We start from the raw sequence: 16589 nt of genomic DNA, 5'->3' as shown, positions 1-16589 counted from the left end.
GCACAGAGTCGGGAAGGACTGAAGCGACTTAGCAGCAGGAGCAGCAGGTTGGTGATAACTTTCCTTCCAAGGAGTAAGTGTCTTTTAATTACATGGCTGCAATCACCATCTGCAGTGATTTTGAGCCCCCCAAAATAAAGTTTGACACTGTTTCCACTGTTTCCTCATCTATTTCCCATGAAGTGATGGGACCAGATGCCATGATCTTCGTTTTCTGAATGTTGAGCTTTAAGCCAACTTTTTCACTCTCCTCTAAACCCACCAGCTAATTAAGGAAGGACTCGGTGTCCCTCACTATAAAACAGGACACTTGAAGAGACTGGTGACCCATATCTTGCAGTTAAGATACTCAGACTCACTGCAGGAATAGACATCCTAGATTCATCCACATCAGCTTACCGAGACAGAGAAATTTGGGGCAAAACATACCTCGGCTGAGCATTGCGTGAGATGAGGAAAAAGGAAGAAGAGTATCGTAATGGTGCCCTGAGGCCTCAGCATGGCTCTTGATGTCCTCCCCAGTACAGGCTCTTCCCCAGCATCCTTGTCTGCTTCTCACCGCTGCCCCAGCCCTTCCACTACCTCCTGTGGGTCCTGCCCCCTCACTGCTCTCCCTGCCTCCTACCCACCCTCCACCCTGCTGCCAGTCACCTTCCTCCAGGCAGCTTTGCCTGGATCTCTTCTCCCGCAGAAAAGAAGCCCCAGCATGGCCACAGACACATCTCATTCCCGCCAACCCCTGAGCCTCATCCCTTCACCTCTTCCAGAGCACCCAGCTCACCAGATCTCACCACATCAGTTAGCAGTGCCCAGGCATGGTCCCACCTACCCTCTTCTGGAAGTCTCCCGAGTTCCCTGGTGGCCCAGTTGGTAAGGAGTCTGCCTGCAATGCAGGAGACCTGGGTTCAGTCCCTGGATCGGGAAGATGCCCTGGAGAAAGAAATGGCAACCCACTCCAGTATTCCCGCCTGGAGAATTCCATGGACAGAGGAGCCTGGTGGGCTACAGTCCATGGGGATCACAAAGAGTCGCACACAACTGAGTGACTTTCAACTTTTTACCCTCTTCCTGGAAATCTCCCTACCCCTGCCCCCAGCCTCTCTCCCTGACTCTGATAAACTCTGCACTATATATATAGTCCTTAAGACTCAAAGTCTACCTTCCCCACTTAAAACAGCTGCTATTAATAATCTGTGAGGTGTGTTTACTATATTACTTGCTTATTTAATGCTCACAACAAACTTGAGGGTAGTAATATTATTGCTGTCTTACAGCGAGGAAAGTGAGACTCAGAAAGCTTAAGGCTGAGGCTCTGAACCCAGGTCTCTGTCACTCCAAGTCCTGGCTCTTATCCACTGAGGCAGGAGAATTGTTTGTGGACGTGTGTGTCGTCTCTGTGGAAACATGAGATCTTCAAAGTATGTGTCATTTGCCTCTACAGTCCTAGATATGAGCTTGGACTGGTTTCTCATTATCATACATTCATGGGGGAAAAACATTTTCACTTAATAACGTCTTTGAAGAAGTCATTCAAGTCAGTAATTATATTAGACTATGACTTTAGAGTACATGCTTTTTAAATTCTCTGCATAATGAAGCAGGAAGTAAGCATAAAATGCTTCTTTGGCAAACTGAAGGATGATGGTTACCTCAAGGAAAAGCATTTTGTGATTGAGTTGCCAGTCAAACAAGCCCCCTTCATTATGGAACGTTGTTTTCACTCAAAAGTATGACTTACAAACTATGGTCATTCAAACTTGAGTATTTGGCAGACATTTTCTTAAAAATAAATGAAGTGAGACTGTCATTTCAATGAAAATAACTGAAATATTTATTGGGAATGATGAAATTTGAGCTTGCAAGTGAAAATTACCATTTGGAAAAATTGCATTGACCACTGTGAACTTGGCAGCTTTCTAACGCTTTTCTGGTGGGATTGGTGGTGATATTAAAAAGCATGATTTTAAAATTCTACATAATGAAAACATGGAAAATCTACACAACTCAATGAACGATGTTTTTTTTAATCCATTCATGGGTAAGAGATCCATTCAAAAGCTGGGAACATTTTGTCAAAACTTCCCTCCCTACCCCAAGCCACAGATCAGAAATAGGCACTCACAGCACCCTCCCAGCGCCTGACACCAGAGGGGATGTAGTGTGACTTCTGAGAGTATTCACTTTGTCTTTAGTCTTCGCCACCTAAAGTAGCTCCACGAAGCTATTTCCTTGTTGTTTTCATTCACTGCTGGCTCCTCAGTTTTAGGACGTTTGTCCAAAGAAGGAATGAGTGAAGATGTGTGTTCAGTAGTGTGGGACCAGCAGAAGCTGCGGGCTGTGGGCTTTGCAGCCGGGCACGTGGGTCTGTGTCGTGGAAGCATAGATGATACTTTGCATGATTTGTGAGGATATTTTTATTTAAATCAAACCACAGTGAGTTTCATTAGAGAATTTATTTTTCAGAGCATTTACAAAACAAGATAGTGCTGTGTTGAGTGAGAGAGACAGGAGGAAGGGCGGGTGTGCCTTGGATCATCACAATCTCCACCCCACCCTCTGATTTTGCTCCTGGAGGGTAATCCCGCTGATGGAGAGAATGGAGGGACCAAGAGAAGGAATTAGGTCACCATCCTCCCAGAACCTCCTTTTACTCCTTCCTCTCCAGGGAGAAGGCCGGGCACACATAGGATTTTTATCTTAATGTGGGTTCAGAAAATGTGTGATTCAAAGAGGTCCCATGTGGATTCAGTGGCAGACCCAGAAAATCAGTTTTAATGATGAGGAAAGAAGGAAATGATTGTCAAGATATGACTTTATTAAGGGATATTCCCTAGGGGCCTATTCTGGCAGTAAAGATAACTAAGTTTAAGTTTTAAAGGCCAGTCTTAACCAGCTCATGAGGCAAATGGCAACAGTGACATCATCCTGGTCCTCTGTATCTATGGCAACAGAATTTCTGAGCCGTGATTAAACATCAAACTACAACTACTGCATTAGTCCCAGCAAGAGTCCCAAATAAATAGGGAAAGTGGGAGAACTTTACACATCCTCCTGTAGCCCATTACTGAGAAAAAAAGCACTCGGCCCTGCTGTGAAAACTGTCTGCTGATGTAAACCCAGGGTGTTGAGAGCAAAAGCAGAGTACTGCACATGCCGCCTGCATTCAACGCCACCAGAGGGGTGGGCAACCCACCCAAGCCACCCTTCTGGCCTGATCCCCGGACAGACCCCTCTCATCACCCCACGTAAGAAACAAGCTCACCACTTCTCACCCCAGGGAGCAAGTGAGCAAGGGAACCTGTTGCTTGTTCTCAGTACCTGATGCTGCAGCAGGGACCACGATGAAGACTTGCCTGAAAAAAAAACCTGCCTTCTAATGAAGCCAGGTCACCGGCCCAGCCTCCTCTGGGGCCTTGTGCAAGAGGAAGATCACCCCCAAATCAATGGCTCTTCATTAGTGTATTGACCTAAAGTTGGAGAGCTAGGTAGCATCAGTTCAGTTCAGTTCAGTCGCGCAGTCGTGCCCGACTCTTTGCGACCCCATGAATCACAGCATGCGAGGCCTCCCTGTCCATCACCAACTCCCAGAGTTCACTCAGACTCATGTCCATCGAGTCACTGATGCCATCCAGCCATCTCATCCTCTGTCGTCCCCTTTTCCTCCTGCCCTCAGTTCCTCCCAGCATCAGAGTCTTTTCCAATGAGTCAACTCTTTGCATGAGGTAGCCAAAGTATTGGAGTTTCAGCTTTAGCATCAGTCCTTCCAAAGAACACCCAGGGCTGATCTCCTTCAGAATGGACTGGTTGGATCTCCTTGCAGTCCAAGGGACTCTCAAGAATCTTCTCCAACACCACAGTTCAAAAGCATCAATTCTTCAGCACTCAGCTTTCTTCGCAGTCCAACTCTCACATCCATACATGACCACTGGAAAAACCATAGCCTTGACTAGACAAACCTTTGTTGGCAAGGTAATGTCTCTGCTTTTCAATATGCTATCTAGGTTGGTCATAACTTTTCTTCCAATGAGTAAGCGTCTTTTAATTTCATGGCTGCAGTCACCATCTGCAGTGATTTTGGAGCCCCCCAAAATAAAGTCTGACACTGTTTCCACTGTTTCTTCATCTATTTCCCATGAAGTGATGGGACCAGATGCCATGATCTTTGTTTTCTGAATGTTGAGCTTTAAGCCAACTTTTTCACTCTCCTCTTTCACTTTCATCAAGAGCTTTTTAGTTCCTCTTCACTTTCTGCCATAAGGGTGGTGTCATCTGCATATCTGAGGTTATTGATATTTCTCCTGGAAATCTTGATTCCAGCTTGTGTTTCTTCCAGCCCAGCGTTTCTCATGATGTGCTCTGCATATAATTTAAATAAGCAGGGTGACAATATACAGCCTTGACGTACTCCTTTTCCTATTTGGAAACAGTCTGTTGTTCCATGTCCTGTTCTAACTGTTGCCTCCTAGCCTGCATATAGGTTTCTCAAGAGGCAGGTCAGGTGGTCTGGTATTCCCATCTCTTTCAGAATTTTCCACAGTTTATTGTGATCCACACAGTCAAAGGCTTTGGCATAGTCAACAAAGCAGAAATAGATGTTTTTCTGGAACTCTCTTACTTTTTCGATGATCCAGCGGATGTTGGCAATTTGATCTCTGATTGCTGTGCCTTTTCTAAATCCAGCTTGAACATCTGGAAGTTCACAGTTCACGTACTGCTAAAGCCTGGCTTGGAGAATTTTGAGCATTACTTTACTAGCGTGTGAGATGAGTGCAATTGTGTGGTAGTTTGAGCATTCTTTGGCATTGCCTTTCTTTGGGATTGGAATGAAAACTGACCTTTTCCAGTCCAGTGGAAAACTCCACTGCTGAGTTTTCCAAGTTTGCTGGCATATTGAGTGCAATACTTTCACAGCATCATCTTTCAGGATTTGAAATAGCTCAACTGGAATTCCATCACCTCTACTAGCTTTGTTTGTAGTGATGTTTTCTAAGGCCCACTTGACTTCACATTCCAAGATGTCTGGCTCTAGATGAGTGATCATACCATCGGGATAAGAAGGTGATAACTTGACATTTGAATAATCCTTTTTAAAAATAACCATTTTCTTCCAAATCATAAGAATGATGATTAAGAAAACAATAGAGTTGTCCCCCCTTATCTTCAGTTTTGCTTTCCACGGTTTCTGTTACCCTTGGTCAACCATGACTGGAAAATGGAAAATTTCAGAAATAAACAGTTCATAAGTTTTCATTAGGTGCCAGTCTGAGCAATCTCATCCCTCCTAGGGCGTGAATCATCCCTTTTTCCAGTGTATCTATGCTGTATCCACCCCTATCCCCCACTGAAAGTGAAAGTGAAGTCACTCAGTCGTATCTGACTCTTTGCGACCCCATGGACTGTAGCCCACGAGAGTCGTCTGTCCATGGGATTCTCCAGGCAAGAGTACTGGAGTGGAGTGCCATTGCCTTCTCCAGGGGATCTTTCCAACCCAGGGATCGAACCCAGGTCTCTCGCCTTGTGGGCAGACACTTTACCATCTGAGCCACCTTTAGTGTAAGAAAAAGCATAGTACAGGTGACCCTTGAACAAGCTTAAACTATGCAGGGCCACTGATATGGGGGTATTCTCCAAGAAATACATATTACACAATCCAAGGCTGATTGAATCCGAAGACAGAACCATGGATTCACAGAGCCGGCTGTAAAGTTATACTTGGATTAGCAGATTTTCAGTTGCAGATGGGAAGCGGAAGGGTTGAGATTGGAGTCACTGATGCCTGGGTTGTTCAAGGGCCGAACCAAAACATGGAATGCTTCAAACTTACAGTGTTATATGTCAATTGCATCTTGATTAAAAAATTTTAAATCAAAAAAATTAAAACAACTATCACAACTGAGGCTTATTCAGACTCGGTTTGATAATTGTTTTGTTGTTGTTTATTTAAAAGCATATATTGAGATATAATTCACATATCATACAATTCACCCACCTCAATTTAAAATTCAATAGTTTTTAGTATATTCACAAATTTGTGCACTACCGCCATAATCAATTTTAGAACATTTTTGTTACCCCTGAGAAAAAAAATCCATACCTATTGACAGTCCCTGTTTCTCCCTGACAATCACCTCTGTAGCCTCAGGCAACCAAAAATCTGATTGCAGTCTCTATGGATTTGTCTCTTCTGGATATTTCATTAAAATGGGATCATACATTAAAACGGAATCATACTATAAGTATATGGGAAGACAGGGAACAGAGAATGACTGCTTAATGGATTTGGTGGTGATGAAAAAATTCTGGAACTAGATGGTTGGCATTGTTAATCTGTTGAACACCACTGTACACTTTAAAATGGCCAATTTTATATTATGTGTACTTTACCATAAAATTTTTAAACATCCAAACTAAGAGAAGCCAGTGTTTGTGAAGTCCCTGGACAGTATCATACCTAGTTTTAGCATTAATCATAAATATTTAAGTGGATTCTGTTTTGTCACATTGTGCTAAGAAACAACAAACATCACCCAATACAACACATATTTGAGCTTTATTTAACTAAAACAAGGTGGTTAGGCATTGTGTTTCTCAACAACAAGGTATAATACTTGGAACAAAACAAACATATGGAGTTAAAAACGTTTTAGCTGGGAATATGAATTGTGCTGTTGCTGCATTTCACTAGATAACGTGAAGCATGTGAATGTGAAAGCCTTGGTGTGTCAGAGTGAGGCTGGCTTCACCTTGCTCTTTCTCTTTATTTACAGGAAAGAAAGATATAACCCTCCAGCTTTTCCAGGTCCCTAAAGATTTCTCTCTTTTGCACAGAACAAACTGTTTCTTCAACAAACTGCCCAAGCCTTTTCCTTTCCCCTGGGAAATGCCTGGTTCAGCCTGTGGACAGGGAAGCAGGTCATCTGCCCAGGAGGCTGTCTGACTCTGAAGGTGATAGCATTCAGAGATGTGGCATGAAATTCTAGAACATATTCATGTATGTGCTATATGTCATTTTGCTTCTATGCGAGGGAAACTTAGATTGGTTTCTGAATAGTTTAGGACGATCAGAAATCAAATGAGCCAAGAATACTGAAACCCTGAAAAAACCAGGAATAAATCTGCCATATGACCAAGCGATCCCACCACTGGGCATTTACCCTGAGAAAACCACAATTCTAAAAGACACAGGTACCCCAGTGTTCACTGCAGCACTATTGACAACAGCCAGGATATGGAAGCAACCTAGATATCCATCAACAGAGGAACAGATAAAGAAGATGTGGAATATGTATACAATGGAATGTTAGCCATAAAAAGAAACACATTTGAAACAGTTGTAGCGAGGGGGGTGAACCTAGAGCCTGCTACCCGGAGGGAAGTAAGTCAGAAGAGAAAAGCAAATGTTGTAGATTAACACGCATCCATGAAATCTAGAAAAATGGAGCTGATAAATGTATTAGCAGCGAAGGAAGGGACACGTGTAGAGAACCGACTTGTGTATACAGCAGAGGAAGGGGAGAGTGGGGCACATTGAGGAAGCAGCATTGACAGATACGCAGTACCGTGCATAAAACAGATATCCAGGCGTTTTGTATAGCACGGGGAGACCAGCCTGGCACTCAGTGACCACATATATATATATAATTATGACTGATTCATGTACGCCAGACACCAACACAACATTGTAAAGCAACTTTCCTACAATTAAAAAAAAAGAATACTGCAACCAAGCAGGCATACAGTAGTTTGTGATATTGGCACATTAGAATCACCTGGGGGCTTTTAAAAGCTGCCCCCTGCACCACACCCTGGTCCCACCCCAGACCAAGTGCATCAGACGCTGGGTGCGGGACTCAGGCAGGACCAGTGCGTTCACACAGTCCAGTTGATTCCAACAGGCACGCAGAGGAGGCTCTAGGTGTAATGATGTGAGAAGTTTGACAATTAAGAAGTCTGAAACTTAGTTATCCCTCAACTTGGCAGAGATAAGCCTGCAGGAGGAATGAAAGTCCCGCTCCTACAGGAACTTTCAGAAACTCTATTCTGAAAGCTCTGGGGAAGCTGAGCAGATGGAAGACACACAAGGGACAGGTGGTTCATTCATTCCCTCGCCCACCCACCTGCAGAGCCCACACCGCTTTGCTCACTCCCTCACACACGTTCACTCTATATTTCTGCAGCTCTCTGCTGGGCCAGACCTTGTGCTGGGCCCTGGGGAAACCGAGTCATAGCAAGGCCTGGTGCCCACCCCCAGGAAGTTCACAGTCAGGCAGCGAGGGCAGGGAGTGCTCCGGGAAGAAGTGAGTCCCGTGGGTCCAGGAGCAGGAGGGGGAACGGGCAGGAGGAGGGAGCACCCCTGAAGACATCTTCCTGAGGAGAGGATACCGGCTCGAGATCTGGAGCAGGTCAGGTGTGGCGTAAGTGCTGCTGGGAAATCGGCAGCAAGTCCCCTGTGGATGTGGTTCTCAGACCGGGCTGCACCCTGGAGTCGCCTGGGAGCCTCTCAGCACACACGTGTCTGGTCACAGCCCAGAGGCTCAGGTTCAATTGGTCTGCAATGGGGCCTTGGGCATTTATATGCTTTTTAAAATATCATTGTAATTTTTTATTGTGGTGATATTCACATCACAAAAAATTAACCATGCTAAAAAGAACATGAGTTTGAGCAAATTCCAGGAAATAGTGAAGAACAGGGCAGCCTGGCATGCTGTAGTCCAAGGGGTCAGAAAGAGTCGGACATGACCGAGCGACTGAACAACAAAAAGAGAACAATTAAGTGGCACTTGGTACATTCACGGTTTTGTGCAGCCACCATCTCTGGTTCCAAAACACCTTCATTGCCTCAAAACAACCTGGTATGCATGATACAGACATTCTTCACCCTCCCCTTACGCAACCCCCTGGCAACCACAAATCTGCTTTCTATCTCTATAGATTTAGCTCGGTATTTCACATAAAAGAATTTTTATATAAAAAGGAATCTCACAAGATGAGACCTTTTGTAGCCTTCTTTCACTTAATGTCTTCAAGCTTCATCCATGCTGTAGCCTGAACCTGGGTGCATGTTCAGCTGCTCACTTGTGTCTGACTCTTTGCGACTCCATGGCCTGTAGCCTCCCAGGCTCCTCTGTCCACAGAATTTTCCAGGCAAGAATACTGGAGTGGGTTGCCATTTCCCCAGCGGCTCCTCCCTACCCAGGGGTCAAATCTGTGTCTCCAGCGCATTTCCTGCTTTGGAAGGTGGGTTTTTTTCTTTCTAATCACTGCACTAGTCTGTATCAGTACTTCATTTCTTTTTAAGGCTGAATGATATACCATGACATGGATATACCTCAATTTGTTTACTCATCATCCATCAATAAACACGTGGGTAGTTTCTACCTTTTTGTTATTATCACTAATAATAACAAATCACTAGTAACTTGGTTGTCGTTGCTACGAACATCTGTATACAAGTTTTGTTTAGCATCTGCTTTCAATTATTTTGGGTATGTACTGGATATCTGGGTTTCCCTGGTAGCTCAGCTGGTAAAGAATCTGCCTGCTTTGCAAGAGACCCCAGTTTGATTCCTGGGTCAGGAAGATCCCCTGGAGAAGGGATAGGCTACCCACTCCAGCATTCATGGGCTTCCCTGGGTGGCACAGATGGTAAAGAATCTGCCTGCAATGTGGGAGACCTGGGTTGGATCCCTGGGTTGGGAAGATCCCCTAGAGGAAGACATGGCAACCCACTCCAGTATTCTTGCCTGGAGAATTCCCATGGACAGAGGAGCCTGGTGGGTTACAGTCCATGGGGTCGCAAAGAGTAGGACACAACTAAGCAAGTAAGTATACACAAACATACTGGATATACATACATGTATGTATATATATAAGCTCTCCCAATGATTCTAACATGCAGCCAAGGTTGCCAACCACTGCACTGAAACAGTGGTCCCCAAACTGTGGTTCTGGTTTAATAAGTTCCCAAAGCTTGCCTCTGGACAGTCTAATTTAGAGGCTCAAGGAATCTGTCTCTCTTTATGTCCCCCTCTCCATCTCGGTACATTCTTCCTCCATGTTGGCCAGCCAGCCTATCTTTCAGCCTCAGGAGTGCCTGACAATGGACCCTTCATCAAATGTAGGAACAATCCCTTCCCCTCGAGAGAGACCCCTGAACCCCAGTGACCTCATATGCCTCAGGTGAGGCCAAACTCCTCCTGATCCTTCCTGCCTGGGCCAGCCTGTGGGCAATTTGGGGGCACTCATGTTTCCCCAAAACAAGTCATTATGTTGAGAGAGAGTGCAGGCTTAGTCCATCTTTAAGGCCCAACATCATCTAACCCTGCTCCGTAAGGACGTAGTCAAGCTGTAGCTGCCTTTACCATTCACATGACTCCACAGGACAGCCTGCTGAAGCATTGGTATCTCAGTTACAATCAACCACGCAGTTGCCACCACAAACTTTTTATATCTGTGTGACTAAAAGTCATCCTGGTGATTTTCCCCAAGCAAAGAAAGGCATGTGCTCTAAAAATGGTCACTCAATTCCCAGAGATAGAAAACCACCCACAATTTTCACACAGCACTTCTTTAGCTTCAAAACAAAGTTCGATGAACACTAGTTATTTTTAAAAATGTTTTATTTAATTACTCATTTGGCTGTGCCAGGTCTTAGTTGCAGCACTCAGGATCTGCAGTCTTTGTTGCTTGGTTGATCATTGCAGCACGCTTTAATTGCAGCACTCGAACTCTCAGTTATAGCCAGCAGGATCTAGTTCCCTGACCAGGGATTGAACTTAGGCCCCCTGCATTGGGAGCTTGGAGTCTTAGCCACTGAACCACCAGGGAAGTCCCAGCACTAATGATTTAGATGAACCAAAGTTGTATAGATTCTGGCGTCAGGGTCAATTTCAAGGACAGTGTTGTGTGACCTCTTGCGGGGCTGCAGCAGTCTCTTCCCTCACCTGAAACTGGAAAACCAGGGAAGCATAAGGCTTATCTGTCTCCATACATGGGGTTGAAGTGGCTCTAAAAACCTTGATCAATAAAAAGCAAAACTTTTGGAAATAACTCATCCCTACAAGTCAAGGGGGAAAGCCAGTAAATACATTAAATCTACTTATAGGAATGCTATAACATTAATTTTTTACTACAGGCCAAACAGTTTATTCAAGATGTTAGCACATATCATCTCACTGAATCTTTACAACAACTATAGGAGGTAGAATTTCTTGTCCATATTTCCAAGATGAGGCAAACTGAGGCCCAGAGAAGCTACACAACTTACCCAAGGTCACACAGCCAGCATAAGTAGTGGAGCTGGGATGTAAGCACAGACTTGTTTGACGTCAAAGTGTGTGCCCTAAATGACAAATATTTGCTTGAAATGTGTCTTTGTGCAGTCTGAGGCAAGGGACCTGGTGAGCATTCTTGTTCACAACACCTCACTGGGACCTGGGTGTAAGCGGTGCTGGGTAAAAACTGGTCATTGCTGATGCCCCACTTCCCAAAATGAGGGGTTAGTTATTCCTGTGGACCCCAAAGAAGAACTTATGGGTTAGATTGATCTTGAAAATATAAGCATTCATAATTCTACAAAATTCCATATTTTTAGAGCTTCCATTTCACAAGATGAGTTTGTAAAACACTCATTCTGGACAACAAGTGTTGTTCCAGAGGCTTAGAGGATTCCAGCAGAGTTGCAACAGAAATGGGAACATATTTTTCCTCAGCTGGGTAAGTTTGGGGCTCACGTTTATTTCCAGATGAACATTATTACCCATCCTACGTCTAAAAAAGTCCTGCCAGCCACCTCGTGTTAATCTCCCAAGTCGCACGGCCAACCAAATGCCAAACCGTCAGTTACGGGCAATGATCGTTAGGGGGCGGTCTTGCTCGCAATATTCTACAGTCACCTTTCTCAAAAGGGCAGCCAGAAGTGCACTCAAGAAAATTAACGAGTGAAAAGGTTTCTTTGCCGAAGGTTCCTTGGCAGCGAAGCTGCTGTTTGCAAATAGCAAGATAGAAGTGTTCAAAAGCAAACCAGGGAACCCTGGTTTCTAATCACTGTTTTTAGAAGCAAGTGCTCTAAAAAGAAAGGATAGGAAAGGAGGGGGAGGGGGGAGGAAGGGAGGGAGGGAGGAAAGGGAAGATGGAAGATAGGGGCCAACTTTTGTCAACTTATTGAAAATGTTAAAAACGTAAAATTTTGGTGTTTTCTTTTTCTTTACTGGTGTCAAGTGGCTTTTTAATTTGCCTCATTTTCCAAGGCCGTTTAGCACCTGGACTTTCTTTTAAATGAACTTAAAGCAGAAGCTGAGCAGGCTGACTGGGACTGCAGGAAAGTGCTGTCCTAGATGGCAGCAATTGTTAGAAAGTTATTTCTGCCTCATAGAAACTTGGATTTCCAGTTGCTCCTCTGTTTCCCTTGCAGCATCCTAGGGACAGAACTTGGAGGCTGAGAAGGGACCTCTTTATCCGAGCACCTGTTCCCATGTTGGAGATAAAAGGTAAGATTCCTTTGATGGAAGTTCTCTTGCTGTCAAAACAAACCAACCAACAGAACACCCTCGAAACCCATTATTTCCCAAAGGCCCATGGGTGTCAAGTGCCATGGGGAGGCAGCTGGGATTATATTTCGAGTCTCTTGACTCAGTAAATGAACGAGGTTAGCAAAAAGAAGGTCCCCTACGGAAATGGTGTTTAAACTGTGTTAAGGTCAGTTTGAACAGATTCTCAAAAATGAAGTGTTTGTCACTGCGATATTTAAAATGAATAACCAACAAGGACCTACTGTAGCACATGAAACTCTGCTCAACGTTATGTGGCAGCCTGGATGGGAGGGAGGTTTACATACATGTGTATGTACGGCTGAGTCCCCTCACTGTTCAGCTGAAACTATCACAACATTCTTATCAGCTATACCCCAAACAAAAAGTTAAAAAACACACAGAAAAAAACGAGTGTTTGTAAGCTTGCATTGTCCATAAAAATGCCAACTCAAGCTTCAGAAAGCTATAATAAAACTTATTTTTTTAAAGATGATGGATATATAATCCTTTTGGATTTGTACCAGTTAGTAGTGTTTCAAAGTCTTTTGTTTGGGAAGATGGGGATAGGCCTCCTTGCTTAGAGCACAGAGGAGATTTTCCAGAAGCACAGCTGAGAATGGGATTGCATACCACGCATTAGGCTGCTGCTGCTGCTAAGTTGCTTCAGTCGTGTCCGACTCTGTGCGACCCCAGAGACGGCAGCCCACTAGGCTCCCCCGTCCCTGGGATTCTCCAGGCAAGAACGCTGGAGTGGGTTGCCATTTCCTTCTCCAATGCATGAAAGTGAAAAGTGAAAGGGAAGTCGCTCAGTCGTGTCCGACTCTTAGCGACCCCATGGACTGCAGCCCACCAGGCTCCTCCATCCATGGGATTCTCCAGGCAAAAGTACTGGAGTGGGGTGCCATCGCCTTCTCCGCGCATTAGGTTAGGGGAAGTATTGGATGAGAGGAGACACTTGGATGGAGCATCTGCTTGTCTCAGATCTGTTTTAGGGGAGTTTGTCCTTACCTGCTTGGCAGGGTGGGGCAACTCTTCTCTGCTGGGGTTCCTTCTCTCCTGTCCTGTCTTCCTCAGTCGTTGATTGAGCTCCATGTTGTTGCCACAAGAAAGACAGCAACTGGGACTTCCCTGGTGGGCCAGTGGCTACGACTCTGTGCTCCCAATTCAGGGGGGCCAGGTTTGATCCCTGGTCAGGAAGGTAGACCCCACGTGCTGCAACTAAGACCCAGTGCAGCTAAATCAATCAGTCAGTAACAGTTAAATTCTTTGTTCTAGCCCTGAGGACAAATGGTAAAGGACCACGTGGGTAATGTTGGAGTTGGAAAGGGCAGAACTGCTTGCCAACTCCCTCAGTTTACAGAAGTGGGGGTCAGTGACTCGCCTGGGTCACCTTGGGTAGCACAGCTGGGCTAGAGGTGGCAGATTTTATGTCTGGTTAGGAGTTTGTTCCATTGCATCCCAATGACTCAGACCAACTCAGTGGACTGTGCACATCAGAAATTGCCTTGCAATAGCTCCTGACCCAGTCCTTAAGAGAGTTCTCCTTTGATCATTGATAGAACTTAGTTCCTTCAGTGTGAAAAACAAAGGAAAGGTGAGTTTTCAGAAGATTCCTTTTTTGTTGTTGTCTTTTTTTTTTAATGATCATAAACTGTTTATGAAAAGAGCTTTTAAAGAATAAATTCTGCAATCTCCTGTTGTACACAAAATTGGTGTTTAATAAGTATTTGTTGTTTGACTGAATAAATAGAGATGGCTCCAAACTGAAGAACTGACTTCATAAATTCACTGCAACATCAAGATTTTTCAAACTTCTCATTTTTAGGCCTTTTTTCCCCTCTAGACCCAGGCCTCCTGAAATTTTTTTCTTCTCCCCTTAACTTGTTCTATGTATCACTCATGTAAGTTTAATCTCATACAGCCTTTTCTTGTTACTTGTTTCCCACACATATCTTATTTTCCCACCAATGTTGTCTTCTCCTCAAATGCTAGGCTAATGTTTTGTGTGCCTACAATATCCAGTCAGTATCTTGTACAATGCCAGGTCCAGAGAGAAATTCTGAAAATATGATTGAAGGAAAATTTCAGAAATGGTAAGAATTAACCTTATGCTTTAAAATAGCATTTTTCCCTGTTCCTTCTTTCAAAAATTCTTCCTTTTTCAACAACTTAACAATTTTAAAAATTTGCAACTTATGTTCAAATTAATTTTTTTAGCTTTTATATTTCATTGTGGTAAAAATTTAAATAACATAAAATTTATCATTTAAATCATTTTTAAGTGTATAATGGCATGAAGTACATTCATACTGCTCTACAACCATCACCACCTTCCATCTCCAGAAATTTTCTCATCTTGCGAAGCTGAAACTCTGTCCCCATTAAACACTAAGTCCCCATTCTCTGCCTCCCAACAACCTCTGCCATCTACCAATGTACTTTCTGACTCTATGAATTTGACTATTCTAGGTACTTCATATAAGTGAAATCAAACAGTATTTGTCTGCACCTACTGTGTGTTGGAATGCATTTTTAAGTTCAACTTAATATATGTCCTACAAACAGATTGTAACTTCTCCCCCCCACCCCCGTGCTATATAGTACGTTCTCATTAGTTATCTATTTTACACATAGTAGTGTATACATGTCAGTCCCAATCTCCCAGTTCATCTCATCCTCCTTCCCCACTTTGTATCTATACATTTATTCCTCTACATCTGTGTCTATTTCTGTTTTGCAAATAGGTTCATCTGTACTATTTTTGTAGATTCCACATATTTGTGGTAACATAGAATATTTTTCTTTCGAGGACTGGTATATTTTGTTTAGCATATGTCTTCAAGTTTAATCCGTGTCGCAAGACATGTCAGAATGTTCTTCCTTTTTAACGCTGAATAATATTCTGTTGTCTGTATGGACCATATTTTGTTTACCCATTTGTCTGTTGATGGACACTTGGGTTGCTTCTACCTCTTGGCTATTGCGATTAATGCTACTGTGAACACGGGTATACAAATATCTGTTCCAGCCCCTGCTTTTAATTATTTTGATTATATACCCAGAAGTGCAATTGCTGAACAATATGGTAACCCCATGTTTGCTTTGGGAAGATCATTGTACTGTATTCCATAGCAGCTGCACCATTTCACACTCCCACCAGCAGTACGAAAGGTTCTATTTAGTTCACAGCCTCACCAATACTTGTTATTTTCTGTTGCTGTTTGTTTGCTTTGTGTGTTGGCAGTCCTAATGGGTGTGAAGTAGTATCTCATTGTTCTTTTGACTTTCATTTCCCTCCTGAATAGTGATGCTGAACATCTTTTTCTATATGAACCAGTCACTTCTGGATCTTCTTTGGAGAAACGTTTATTGAAATCCTTTACCCCCCCTTTTAAAAATGGGTTATTTGTTTATACTGTTGAGTTGTATACGTTCTTTATTTTTTATTTTTTAATCCTTCCTCATTTTTTCCTTCCAGTTTTATTGAGATATAATTGACATGCAGCACCATATAAGAAATAGAAATCTTGAGGGAAATGCTGGCCTACAAGATCAGTGTAACATAAATTCATTAGTGGGTGAAATTCCGTCCTTCTCACAATACCTTGTAAAGAATGGAAGGATATAGACGTGGTTTGACAGAAACAATTAACAAAAGGAAAATGTTAGTCATGGTCATCTCATGAAAGAATGTTACTCTTGGAATTTTTATAGGCCAAAGGGTATCATAAATATTATCTGAAAGGCATATAAAATGACCAAGAATAAAATTATGCCTCAGAAAACAAAGGAGGATTAGTGAACATGTAACTCTAACCACAAGAGAAGGGAGGGAGGTAGGCTTGAAATAAACACTGATAGCAACTTTGTGCTTATCCCAGTATCAGAACTATGGAACACTTCAAGGACAATTTACAAAACATCCTGCTTAATCCCCAAAGGGTTTATTTTTATCACTTATTTATGGTATCCATAAAGTTACTTATGTCAACTATATATGATTTAAAGAAGTTTCTCAGGGCTTCCCTGGTGGTCCAGGGGTGAAGACCTCACCTTCCA

This window comes from Oryx dammah, unplaced genomic scaffold, assembly GCF_014754425.2.
Source record: "Oryx dammah isolate SB20612 unplaced genomic scaffold, SCBI_Odam_1.1 HiC_scaffold_13, whole genome shotgun sequence".
Taxonomy (NCBI): Eukaryota; Metazoa; Chordata; class Mammalia; order Artiodactyla; family Bovidae; genus Oryx; species Oryx dammah.
The sequence above is the reverse complement of the archived record's forward strand: the minus strand, read 5'-3'. Positions refer to the sequence as shown.